The sequence below is a fragment of the Mus caroli genome, unplaced genomic scaffold (genome assembly GCF_978045245.1).
Source record: "Mus caroli unplaced genomic scaffold, Mus_caroli_1 scaffold_5, whole genome shotgun sequence".
In the NCBI taxonomy this organism is placed as follows: Eukaryota; Metazoa; Chordata; class Mammalia; order Rodentia; family Muridae; genus Mus; species Mus caroli.
Genome location: NW_028227260.1, coordinates 130,997,345 through 131,011,599, shown reverse-complemented (window position 1 = coordinate 131,011,599; position 14,255 = coordinate 130,997,345). Strand labels below are relative to the sequence as shown.

Genomic DNA, 14,255 nt, shown 5'->3' with positions numbered 1-14,255 from the left:
AGTCCCTCTTCCCACATATGTCCAGGTTTGTGTCAAGTTGACAAAATCCAACCAGCACAAATAGATTTATTTGAATTTTGTCTACAGTAATTACCACTTTAATAGGTGCCACATAGCGGCGTTTCCAATTCCATCATTGCTCTGCGTTTCTTGGTTGGTATTCAAATTACTTTCTTTGTATTCTATGACTGAACAAATAAGTAAATATAATTAGGATTGAGAAAGCTAGATTTCTTATTGTTAGAGAAGGCAGCTGAAACTACAGAAGCAGAAGATGCAGAATGAACCAGCTGGGAAATAGGAGCTGTAAGAATAATATCCTTGGTTGGTTTTTAATTCTATTAGCGTGAACTTTTTGACTCCAATTTCATTTACTAAACTGTAAAGTTAACTGTCATATACTTAGAAGCTCAAACTGTCCCTAATTTGGTCAAATGGAAACACTGGAATGACGACTCCTGTTTTCTTTTGGCATATCTCTATCACGTTTGAACAGTGTCTTACTTTCTTGTACACCAGGACATTCCAGATTCATCTTTCCCCTTTTTGTTTGTCCTAGCCTTGAATTAGACATTTCTTCATAGAGCCAAGATTCTTTTCTGTATTTAGAAACCAAGAGCAGAGCCTTAGGAATACCCATTGCTTCTAGGTCCTCTTAGCCAAAATAGCTAGAGAAGCTGTGTGTGTGTGTGTGTGTGTGTGTGTGTGTGTGTGTGTGTGTGATTGATTGATTTATTGAGAACAGGTCTCATGTACTGCAAGTCATCTCGGCTATGTAGCTAAGAATGGCCTTAACTCTTGATCCTCCTGTTCTTACCTCACAACTGGTTCAAACAGAATCCAACCAGCACAAATAGATTTATTTGAATCTGGTCTTTTCCCATTTCTCATATTTGTAGGTGTCTTCTCTGACAATGAGAAATCTACCTTTCTTGATCCATGTTATATTTACTTATTTGTTCAGTCCTAGAACACACAGAAAGCAATATCAGTATTACTATCCCACTCCTCTGAGAAAAAGAACTCCACCAACTAAAATTCAATATTATTTTAGAGTTCTTTCCTCTGTACCCCAGGGTCATACTGTCCAAATAGTATCTCCAAAGGTTACTTAATGGTGGGAACAGCAGCAGTAACCCAGCAGTCCAGCTTTGTAAACTCTCTCCGTGTTAGATGAACCTGAGAAGTGGGCTGGGACACTTGCAGCCAAACCTATGCCTGGAAGGCTGAAAAGCCAAAATGGCAGGAGGAAAGAATAAACCCTGGGGGCTTGGTGGGGGAGAGATGTAGAAACCAGAAAGGAGAACAAAGGGCAAACAGGCCAAGAGGCAAACCTTCCTTAACCACTGAATCACAAACAACAAAGGGCTAAAGTGGAGAATCCAACCTCTCTTTAAAGCGTGGGAGAAAGAAGCCAAGTCTGATTAATAGGACATACTTCATAGTTTTTATGAACCGAAGCTTTTAGAGGAAAACAGTGTTCCCTGTCACATTTGTTAGCTGAGAACTCCTTTATTTAAAAATTAAAAGTAGGCAGATGAGGCGACTTTGACTGCAAACAGTTCTTAATCGTGAATCCAAACCCAATCTCCAAGCCCCACATGGTAGAAGGAAGGAAACGACTCACAAAAGTTACCTTGTAAATTCCACTGAGGACCCCTGCCACTACAATGTACATAAACAAAATGGTGAAGTAATTTGCTGAGTGTATGGTTTTGTCAAAAGAACAAAAGAAAAATACATAGAATTGGAATTAGGGGTGGCTTCAACTGTCTTACATGTTAAGTAGACACTTATTTCATAGGTTGTGGGAAACATTTTTTTTTAATGTCCAAGTATACCAAAAGGTAATTTGGAATCACAGCTATAGTTGTTTTATTCCTGTCTTACTTTTCCCTCAATTTTATTGAAAATAGATTATTTTCTCATAAAATGTAGCCTGATTACAATTCCCTTCCTGTACTACTCCGAGTTTTTCTCCACCTCCCCTCCCATTTGGATCACTTCCATTCTGTCATTCTGTGTCTCATTAGAAACAAACAGGCCTTTAAAGGTGGATCTCTGTGAGTTCAAGGCTAGCCTGGTCTACAAAGCAAGTCCAGAACAGGCTGAGATACACAGAGAACCCCTAAAAGAATTAGAAGAAGAGGAAGGAGAAGGATGAGGAGGGCAAAGAGGAGGAGGAAGAGGAGGAGGAGGAGGAGCAGTCTCTAACAACAAAATATAACTAAAACAGTGAGATAAAATAAAACCCATCACATTGAAGTTACACAAGGCAAATCAATAGGAGGAAAAAAGCCCAGGAAAGACACAAGAGTCAGTGACCCACTCATAAACACACTCAAGAATTTCATAAAAACACTAAACTGAAAGCTATAATAGATACACAGGGGACCTGGTGCAGACCTGTGCAGACCTTGTGTTTGCTCTATCAGTTTCTGTGAGTTCATATGAGCCTTGCTCAGTTGATTTAGAGAGCCTTGTTTACTTGGTACTCCACCCCTCTGGCTCTCACACTCTTTCCACTTCCTCTGGGTTCCATGAAATTTGTGGTAGACATTTGATGGAGACATTCCGTTTAGAGCTATGTGTTCCAAAGTTGCTCTCATTGCGCGCTCTGTGTGTGTGTGTGTGTGTGTGTGTGTGTGTGTGTGTGTGTGTGTGTGTGTGTGTGTGTTTGTTTCTCTCTGTATCTCTGTTTCTGTCTATGTCTCTGTCTGTTTCCGTTTTTCTCTGTCTATCTCCATCTGTCTCTGTCTCTCTCTCTCTGTCTCTCTCTGTCTCTCATACACTATGAGCCATCTTCCCAGGCCCTCAAAACAGTTCAATCACTTTTTGTATATTGTTATTCATTATTAATTGTTTTTGTTTAAGATTAAAACAAACTTACTAGTAGTTACAACAAGTACTATCTCCAAATATCTCCCCAACTTAAGCTTCAGAATTTGTGGATATTTCTCAGGGACTCAGTTAAAAATGGTACATGACTAAGGCATGCTATAGAGACAAAAATTTTTTCCTGGGTTGTACAGAGAGAACTCACAAAATCACAAGGATCCTTATGAAACAGACGGAAAGCAAGGGGACTGGCATGTGTGTGTGTGGGAATGGGGATAGGGAACAATGTGAAGTGACCTTGCTGATTTTTAATATGAAGGAAGATGCAGGCAGACAGATGAAGCTGGCCAAGGCAGGAAGCAGAATTCTTTTGCCCTTAGAGCACACAGAAGGAACCTGTCCTGCCGGCACTTTTATTTCATCTCAGGTTTCTGACATCTAGAACTGGGTGACAATGAGGTTTTCATTTGAGGCACGTATACCTATGCTAGTGTGTGACAATGGCAATAGAATGGTAATCCCTGTTGACGTCAATAACATTTCCTACTAACTGTGAAGCTTAATCATCAAGGGATTAAATCTTAACTTTTTGAATTAAAATATTGACTTACCTGAAATTTGAGAAATGTACTTTGTGATTAATTGGATTTTCACTTTTATTGGGTTTGTAGAATATAAAAAATATTTTAAAGGTTTTAAAAATATTTAAAGATTTTAAATATCCTAAAGATATCAAAAATAATATCATCTCTCATGTAGCTTATTAGGAGTTTATTATTTTCTCATATTTCCTTTAAGTCTTGTTTTCTTTCAAAAATAACAATGCTAAAATAATTATAATTATTAAGTGATGGAGCATGCCTTTAATAACAGCACTCAGGAGGTAAGGGCAGGCAGATCTCTGAGTTTGAGGCAGCCTGGTCTACAGAGTGATTTCCAGGACAGCCAGGGATACACAGAGAAACCCTGTCTCAAATATCCCTTTTTAGTAATATCCTTTTTTAAATTTTGCTTTTTTGTTGTTTTCCTCTTTTTGTTTTGTTTTGTTTTGTTTTGTTTTTACAGTGATTGAGATTGGAGCCAGTGGCTTTACTTATCTTAGATAATCCCTCTATAATGGCCAAAGTCTAGTCCATGTATCCCTCATTTAATGCTGGTCTTAATAATATAAATCTTACCTTCCTCTTGAACACTCTGAAGGTTTGCCAAGTTTTGTTGGTGGTGTTGTAAGAAACTAATATTTAGTTTTATTTGATTTATCAATTACTTTTCTTTAGTTCTTTAGTTCATTAATATCTCTTCTAATATTCCATTCCTTCCTTCTATTTTAGGTTCAGTTTATTATTATTATCATTATTATTATTATTTTCATTTATTGTTCTTAAGTTAAAGTTAGGTTAGTTATGTGTCTTTTTTTGTTTTGCTTACTTGTTTATTTGTTTCAAGACAGGGTTTTTCTGTATAGCTGTTGCTGTCTTAGAACTCACTCTGTAGACCAGGCTGGCCTCTAATTCAGAGATCTGCCTGCCTCTGCCTCCCAAGTACGGTGATTATTACCACTGCCTGACTATGTTTTTTGTTTCTTTCAAGATATTTTTTAATTATATGCATATGAGTATTGTCCTACATGTATACATATGTACCTATTTATGCTTGCTGCCTGCTGAGGTCAGAAAAGTAAATTAGTTCCCCTGGAACTAGAGTTACAGACAGTTGTGAGCCGCCATGTGAGTGTTGGGAACTGAATCTGGGTTCACTGCAAGAGCAGCACGTGCTTTTTTTTTAACTTAATCACTTTAATTCTGCTCACTGTCCCCCTCCTGGTCACCCCATCCCACAGTCCTAACCATCTCCCCCCTGGGTATCTCTCCAAGTCTCTGCTAGGCTAGGTGCTTCCTCTGCCACTGAAGACAGACAAGGCACCACTGAACCATCTCTGTAGCCCACTTCTCTCAGATTTTAACTAAAAATTACACGCACTTCTACATGTTCCTCTAAGCACAGTTTTCATGGCATTCCATTGTTCTTTGCTGGGCTTCCATTTACATTCATCTCAGTACCTTTTCATAATTTCTTCCTTAACCCCCCCTTTTTTTTAATTTAGCTCTTTATCCATTTGTAGTTTTTTTCTGTCACTCCTTACTAGAACCTGGGTGAGGAGACATACTTTGCACATTTTTTTAGCCCATTCGGCTTTATCAGGACTCATTTAAAAATTCCATTTCTGGTTTCTTCCTCAGTCTTGAAGTGCTCTTGAGAAGAATGTGTGTTCTTTGGCGGGTGGCATGTTCTAAAGGAGTCTGTTGGTGGTGACTTACTTACTCAAGTCATTTGGTTCACTTTGAATCTATTCATTATTGTTTTCTTGATCTTGCTAGTTGTTGTATGCAGTATTTCATGTGCGGTACACATTGAAAACTCAGACTATTATTGTCGAAGTAGTTTTACTGTCAATCCTGTCAGTTTTACACAGTTTGAAACTCTGTTACTAGGTAATATATATATATATTCATCCGTCATATTTTCTTGAAGAAATTGACACATTTATAATAAAAAAATGGACCTCTTACTCGATTCAGTAAAATTTATGTCTGAAAGTTCATTTTATCACATTACTATAGCCATTTGAGCATGTTTGTGTTATTCACATCGCATAGTGTTTTTCAGAGCTACGAAAAATAACCAAAGGCTTGTTGCAACCTAGAGTTCTGAAAATGTTGATTATAAAAAAATATATTGCTTATCCTTACCAAGGCTTAGAGACCACTGTGGAAGAAGGAGCAGAATAATTTTAAGTGCCATAGGTAAGCGAGGACTGGTGTAAAGCCATGTCTTCTAGACAGAATAAAAGCTCTGCTCTCATAAACTCAAGGCAGTGGTGGTTGCTTGCCCAAGACCAAGCCAGTTAACATTTCAGAGTGGAGTGGGAAGGGCACTATGAGCAGTGACAGTGGCAATTGATGCTTTTTGGAGGAAGGAGAGTCGGCTTTCTTTATGAGTATGGTTTATAGTGAGTCAATCGGCATTCGGCGATCGCCTCAACACCTAGGAATATATGGTCAACACAAATGGGAAACAGAGTATTATCTAAAATCTAAAAAAACAAAAGGACATGAAGTCTGAAGGTGGCAGGGAATGATGTGTGCATCTGGGAGGTATTAGGGAACATAGAGGCAAATGTAATAAAAATAAATGGTTTAATATTCTCAACAAACGAATACAAATATTAGACTGAAAATATACAGTTGTCTTAAAACATGTAGAAAGAAGTTTCAGAGGTCTCATGGTCATTTGTGCTTATATGTTTTTTTGTTGATTGATTCATTAAGGACATTTTAGAATTTTTCTAAGTATCAAGCATTGAAAGACATTTGCGATTGATTTTTGGCACGATTTCACTGTGACCTAAGAACATATGCTGTATACATAACTTGCTTTTGTTAATCAATGCAACCTTCTCTTTAAACTTGGAATTTTAAAATGAGAAGAAACCACTGCTAAGTGAATTTTAAATAAAATACTACTTTGATTTTACTAATTGGGTAGCACATGTCTTACACAAAAGAAAAATAAACTTTCATGGGCCAGTCAGGATATACACTAATGAGTGAAATTGAACATTTACACGTATTAGCTGGAGATTTTGTAATGCTGAAAGGCTATCATTTGAATGTGAGTGTTGGTAAGATATACCAAACATACTGTTGCTATGCAACCTTGGGTAAGTGAGTTAATTTCATGTTCTGGGTCAAGCTAACTGCAGTTTTGTTGTATGCAAAGCTAAAACATATTGAAACTCTTACATGGTTGTCAACATTTTTAAACAACATAGAAACTGTCTAGAATAGTTGGGACATAAATCATTGAAACAACAAGTAAAAAAGATTAGCTCAGGCCAGAGCCCAAAGGGATGAGCATACAGGAGGCACTTCATACGCTGGATATCCTTCTCTGCTCCCATCTATAGTTATCTTAAGGAGTTTACAGAAACTGTTCCGAAGGAGGAAGTTAATTTCTCTTTCTCTTCCAGAAAATTCGATAGTTCTTGGTTATATTGGCTGACATTCACTTGCTTTATTTTTATTGCTTCTTTCTAAATGAAAGAAATGTCAGCAGCTTCCTAGCTCTGCTTGTTGTGTTCTGATTGAGGTTTGTCTCCTACCAAACACTGAAACTTGTCTTCAATTAAACTAATGGTATCGTAATCCTCTGAGTATGTAATTATGAAAAGAAGAGAAAAACGTCTTATTTAATCACTTAAGTAAGGGTCCATGCGGAGTAATGTATATGACACTTGAAGGATCTTTAGTGAGATCAGGTATTATGTTCTATTATATTCCTAAAAAAGCAATTCAAGCAGTAAAATGCTCAAGTGAACTAAAATTAAAGTTTTCAGTTCATTAATTTAGCTTCCATTGACTGAATGTTTTTGATGTTCAAATACCAAAGAAGAATAGGAAATAGAAAAAAAAACTTATGTATGTTAGCATGATTATCAGATACTGAATTGCCTTTTTGTTGAGTTTAAATGAAGTCTTATTATGATGGGTTTTAATGTGTTCATAATAACCCCCTGTAACATGAAGACGGTGAACTCTGTAGTAAAGCAAAGGCATCCACGTCATTTGTAAATCCATACTTAAATCCAGTCCAAGCAGAATGACTCTTTCTCTCTATCCTCTTTCTATCTCCGCTCCATTTGCATTATATACTTAGCATTAAAAGGAATAAAAAGCACCAGTTTCAATTAGTAAATATACATAAATACTCACATGTGCTTACACACACAAACACCTTCTCCCCTTTCCCCTCCCAGACAGGACCTTTCTATGTATGCCGACTGAATTCAAACTCTCATTTTCACCTATTCCTTCTGATGGCTGTGATTTTAGGCATGTGCGAGCACACAGAGCTCTATGCCTTTGCTGTTGAACATTCATTTGGGGATCCATAAAATGTAGACACATGGGCCATTTACTTATTACAATTGCCTTTTTGTGTCGTTCTGGGGACAGAACGCGGAGCCTTGTGCATGTTGCTCAAGTATTCTCCTGCCTAGCTAGACCCCCAAGCACTTATTTATAACAGGCTCAAGATGTTTTATCTTTGCTGCTACTTTTAGAAACAAAGGTGGCTAGATTTTTCAAGCATCTACTTTAAGCTACCTCTCTGCCCCACATTATTTAAATAACTTACATACTTTAACTAAAACTAGATGCCATCCCTTTGGGAGTGATATGGTTATTTCAGGGGAGCCCTTCCTCACTACCAATTACGTTCAGAACCCACTCTTATGAATCAGAGTGACAATATTTGGTCTTCTGGGTGTGGACTTAATTTGTAAGAAGCTTAGGTAGGCTGAGTCTGACAAGCATTGGGGTGAGGAGTAGGAAGCAAGTTGGAAAATATTTTTTCATAAAGTAAGTGTGGCTTTCAAGGAATGAAAATGCTTCTCTTGCATGACTCACATATTGTCTCTAGATATCCACAAAGGAGTTTAAAAATGTTTAACTGGCAGTAAAGAACCTACTTTTGAGAGAGAAAAGACGTTTACCTGAGTGTTTTGGCTTTGCTGTTGTTGAGCTTTGCCTTGTGTTAAGACAACACATCATTATTTTGTGGCATTTTCGGCAGACAATGATTCTTATAGAATAAATCCTAAGTTTATTCTCACATCAGTTGGATAGACTTTTCTTCTCATTAATGAGTTCATAGCTGAGTAAGCAGTTAGGAGATGGCAATCTACTTGGATGTCTCTAATGACAGATTTTCCTTAGATATTCCTGTCCTTGGCCCTTTTATGGTGCTCCCTCTGTCCCCTGGCTGCACGAGATGAGCAGCTTTGTCCTATAACACATCCCCGTGACTACAGCTTTGCCTCATCACTGGACCAATACAATGCAGCCTGGTACCCACGGATGGACACATCCTAAACTCTGAGCCAAAGCGCACCAATCCTTTTTGAATTTGCTTACTTTGGGTATTTTGTCACAGCAACAGAAAGTGATTAAAGCATTCACAATGCCCAGAGGATCTGCCTTCCAAAGCCAGGTGCTTATACCTTCAGACACAAGAAGACAGGAGCTGAAGTGACTAATAGCTGAATTACATAGCATATTGTGGCCATCAATGACTGGGGAAAAGAAAAATTCTGTGGCTTGGCTAGATCAGCTGTGGTACACGGTTTTGTGTATCTAAGAAGATGGTTTAGTTTAGTTGAACATTGGTTGTACTAATCAAGGGAATATTGTGTCATATGTGAGCTGCATTTAATAAGCACGAAAGCAGTTTTCGGAATAAACAGAGAAACACAAATATCATATTTTTCTCTTTGCCTTATAAAACAGGAGAAATGAGCCTAGTGAGATGGCTCGTTGGACAAAGTCACTTGCTGTGCAAATCTGACCTAAACTCAATCCCTCAAATCCACAGGGAGTGGAAGGAAAGAACCTGCCCACTCCATGAAATTGTCCTTTGGCCTCTAGATGACACACACTGTGGGAACCTTGGTCCCAAGTAGTCAAATAGACACATCACACACACACACACACACACACACACACACACACACACACAAATTAAAAGCAAAAGTAAAAACGGCAAAGGAAGTTCCAGGAAATGGAATGAAGAAATCAACGATGGTTGAAATCTTAAACAGTATAAAAATAGAAGACACTTAAGGCCTGCAGTTTTGCATTGGTTCATCCCTTCAGTTTTACAGTGTTGGGGATGGAACCCAGGGCTCATGCATATTTAGCACATGTTCTGCCTAACTCCTAGATCCCCAGATTTGGATTTAATTGAGTCTGGAACGTATTGACTTAACATCGTTGAGCGCTCTCAGAGGGTTGAGGGGGGTGGATTTTTGTCCCTGTACAGGGGGACTTTGCAACTGTGTACTTATTTATAGTTTCTGCCATTAGTTTATTCACGAAACAGCTTTTGAGTCCTAGCTGCCTTGACAGTGATAATAATAGAAATAGAAACTTAGATATAATTCTAGTTCTTGGGTCCTGATAAGACAAAATGAAAAGCAAAAGGATTGAATTACATCACACAGTGAGGGCAAAAAAAGGAGAATTTAAAACCTGAATTGGGTCTCACACTCTGCCGCCAGCTTACACTGAGCTTCGCTTCTTTCCGCTGCTCCGTTGCCGGTTCTTAGCTGATCATAATGGAAGAAGAAATCTCCACACTCATCGTTGACAATGGCTCCGGGGTGTGCAAAGCTGGCTTTGCTGGCTACGATGCTCCCAGGGCCGTGTTCCCATCCATCGTAGGGCACCCCCAACACCAGGGCGTCATGGTGGGCATGGACCAGAAAGACTCCTACCTGGATGACAAGGCCCAGAGCAAGAGGGGTATCCTGACCCTGAAGTATCCTATTGGGCACTGCATTGTCAGCAACTGGGATGACATGGAGAAAATCTGGCACCACACCTTCTACAATGAGCTTCGTGTGGACCCTGAAGAGCACCTGGTGCTTCTGACTGAGGCCTCCCAGAACCACAAAGCTAACAGAGAGAAGATAACACAGATAATGTTTGAAACCTTCAATCCCCCAGCCATTACGTGGCCATTCAGGTGGTGCTGTCCTTGTATGCATCTGGGCGCACCACTGGCATTGTCATGGACTCTGGTGACGGGGTCACACACACAGTGCCCATCTATGAGGGCTATGCCCTTCCCCACGCCATCTTGTGTCTGGACCTGGCTGGCCCAGACCTGATAGACTACCTCATGAAAATCTTGACTGAACAGGGCTACAGCTTTACCACCACTGCTGAGAGGGAAATTAAATTGTTCGTAACATAAAGGAGAAGCTGTGCTATGTTGTCCTGGATTTTGAGCAAGAAATAGCTAGTGCTGCATCACCGTCCTCGTTGGAGAAGAGTTATGAGCTGCCCGATGGGCAGGTGATTACCATCTGCAATGAGCGGTTCCGGTGTCCGGAGGCACTTTTCCAGCCTTCCTTCCTGGGCATGGAGTCCTGTGGCATCCATGAGACCACCTTCAACTCCATCATGAAGTATGATGTGGACATCGCAAGGACATGTATGCCAATACAGTGCTGTCTGGTGGTACCACCATGTACCCAGACATGGCTGACTGGATGCATAAGGAGATCACAGCTCTAACAGCCAGCACAATGAAGATTAAGATCATTGCTCCCCTTGAGCACAAGTACTCAGTCTGGATTGGTGGCTCCATCCTGGCTTCACTGTCCACCTTCCAGCAGATGTGGATCAGCAAGCAGGAGTACCATGAATTGGACCCCTCCATCGTCCACTGAAAATGCTTCTAGATGGACTGAGCAGGTGCCAGGCATCTGCTGCAGGAGCTGGTTCTGAAGTATCGATTTGCCACACTTCATGCTAGCCTCATGAAACTGGAATAAGCCTCTGAAAAGAAATTTGTAGCAGAGATGGCCTAGTCGGTCATCGTTGGGAGGAGAGACCCTTGGTCTTGCGAAGATTATATGCCCCAGTACAGGGGAATGCCAGGGCCCGGAAGTGGGAGTGGGTGGAAGAAGCGGGTGGTTGGGGAGCAGGGTCGGGGGAGGGTGTAGGGTACTTTCGGGATAGCATTTGAAATGTAAATGAAGAAAATATCTAATAAAAAAAGAAAAAAGAAATTTGTCCTTGAAACTTGTATCTGGTATCAGCACTGGATCATAGAACTTGTTGCTGATTTTTGACCTTGTATTCAAGTTAACTCTTCCCTTGGTATATGTTTAGTACCCGGTGCATATCTTGATTTAGTCCTTAGTTCGTGTGGCTTGGTCACTTGGTGGCTGGGGAGAGCATGCTGTGAAAGAGAAATCCATCGCCTGGTGGATCTCTGTGAGCTCCACGTAGTGATCTGTGCAGGGTATTAACAGACAGCAGACTTCCAGGTTTCCCGAAGCTGGCAAGGGCTCCTGAACCAGTTGCCAGTCAACAAGGTGGGAAAGTCCGAGCTTTAGGACCCAGTTTCCGGTTCTGTTTTTTTTTTCCTCCTGACCACCATGGGTTGTTAGTTGCCTTGAGTTGGGAACATTTGCATCCACACCTGTAAATGTATTCATCTTTTTAATTTATGTAAGTTTTTTTTTGTACTAGATTCTTTAAGAAATGACAAATTTTGTTTTGCTACTATTCAGTGAGAACATTAGGCCCCAGCAACATGTCACTGTATAAAGAAAAATAAAAGGGCTGCAGTAACTGGGAAAAAAAAGTAAAATTAAAATAAGAACTGAATTGGACAGCATTTTTGTCACATCTCCACCAAGACCTTTTGGTACCTACCTCAGTGCACGAACAAAAGGATGTTCTCCAGCCCCCCCCCCCCCCCCGCCCATACTTAATGATACTTAAGCCATTTATTTAAGGAACTCAATAGATAAAACTAGAAAGAAATAAGACACTTGCCTGGCATACATGAGGCACTGGGTTCCATGGCCAGCACCACACACACAAAATTATTGCAAACAAATAAGACTATCTTCTCCTGTGGTGTGGACATTAATCAGAATGATCAGAGAGAGATTCATGGCTCTTTCTTTCTGAGCTTATTCTGCTAAGTGAGAATCACACAATGCAGCCAGTACTTTGGGGTTTTATAAGGTCCTTTGAAAGTGGTTCATCACCACAGCTGAAGGTTTTGTTCTGGCAGTGTATTCTTGCAGTTGGTAAAATGCTGTGTGCTGAAACTCCCATTAAGGACAACTTGGACCAACTCATACATGTACTGTCCTTACCCAGGTATAAGGGGAGCCCAGCCTTTTAGGAAACAGGTCTATTGCTTAAATGTAGACTCTTCCCTGGTCCCCAGTGGTCTGAGTCTCATTCCTCACCCTGCTACCTGCTAAAAACTTACTGGAGTTCCTTACAAGGCCAACTCCAGGCCTTGTTCATATTTATCAGGTTTGATTGGATTAAGTTTGAACATAGAGGAAAATAAGAGCAATATCTGACACAATCTCGTCATCGGCTTTGCTACAATTTCTTAGCAGTAAAGACAGTGGTAAGGATTTAGGTGACCTCTTAAATGTTTTGATCATATTTGTGAGATAGGCTTATATACCTTTATAGATAAGAGCAGAGTTGAGAAATGAGTTATCTAAGAACATACAGTGAGTCAGTGGTATTGGAGGGAATGACTCTCCAAATAGTATTCAGTTTCTCTTGGGTCACATTGCAACTGTAAAGTAAATATATGGGTGGTGTCAAATATGCAAAAATAGATGTAGAGTCACAAAAATCACTTTTGCATACTGTCATTCAAGTAGTACAGTTAGTTATAGAGAAAATGTGTGTGTGTAAAATATGCAGAAGTACATCAAGCCAAAAAAAATCAGCTTTGTTTACTTTTGTTTCACTAATGTTAGCTGCATCAAATGGAAGATTATAATATTAATTCCTACTCGGATTTATTTATTTATTTATATCAGAGAATTTAATAGGGCTTTTTGTATCTTTACTTTGTTCTGAAATTTATAATCTTCATAAGTTTCATGATGTAGTACATTATTTTTTTTCTGTTGCTGTAATAAACATCATGGCTAAAGTGACTTATGGAATCAAGAGTTTATTTTGGCTTTATGGTTCCAGAGGAAGAGTCCATAATGGTGACAGAGGCACAGCAGGTGGGGCTGGAAAAGTAAATTGAGAGATCACATTTTCAACTCCAAGCAGGAGGCAGGGAGAAAAGAGAGCAGGCTATGAAGTCTCATAGCCTGCCTCCAGTGATGTACCTCCTTGAGCAAGACTCCACTCCCCACACATTCTCTAACTTTCCCAAACACTACCTCCAGCTATGGACTATGTTCAATTAATGAGCCTGTAGGGGGCATTTTTCTTTATAGCAAACAGATGGATACTATTAATAGCCTCAATTGTAAAAGATTCAACAGATTTACTTTAAATTCAAATTTGTTTAAAACCGAGAACAAAGGTGAATGCAGTTTCCCCATCATTCACTCTGAACAGGCTCATTTTCCCCCTTGCACTGGAAGTGATTAAGGCAAATTCATTTTCAACGAAATCGATGACTGGCCTTGGGTCCTGACTTACCTATCATTCTCCCTTTCCTACCCCAGTGAAACTATACTACCATTGGCTGTTGAGACGAACACAGTGATGACTGTTTAATCACAGAATGTGACTCAGGAGCACACTTGAGGTCCTTAGATCACAGCATCCCATATCTGAGTGTTCTCTACAGCTCTGTGTTATCTTTTCTAAGACTTCTGCTGTCCTTTTGGCAGCTCTCAGTTACACGAAGGAGGAAGACTGATGGATCCCATTGTCAAGGTAGACAGAGTGTGGCCATGCAGTGCCAGGCTCATGCTGTAACTGGTGATCACACCTGACTAGAACCTTGCAACACTTCTTGTAATCCCAGCAGGACCTCCCCTGAGCAGAGGCAGCAATTAT

At 39.8% G+C, this 14,255-nt stretch overlaps 1 pseudogene; it reads left to right on the top strand.

Moving 5' to 3' along the window:
* Positions 1–10,012: 10,012 nt before the first annotated feature.
* On the top strand, positions 10,013–11,143 carry LOC110287521 (actin, cytoplasmic 2 pseudogene; annotated as a pseudogene).
* The last annotated feature ends 3,112 nt before the right edge of the window (positions 11,144–14,255 follow it).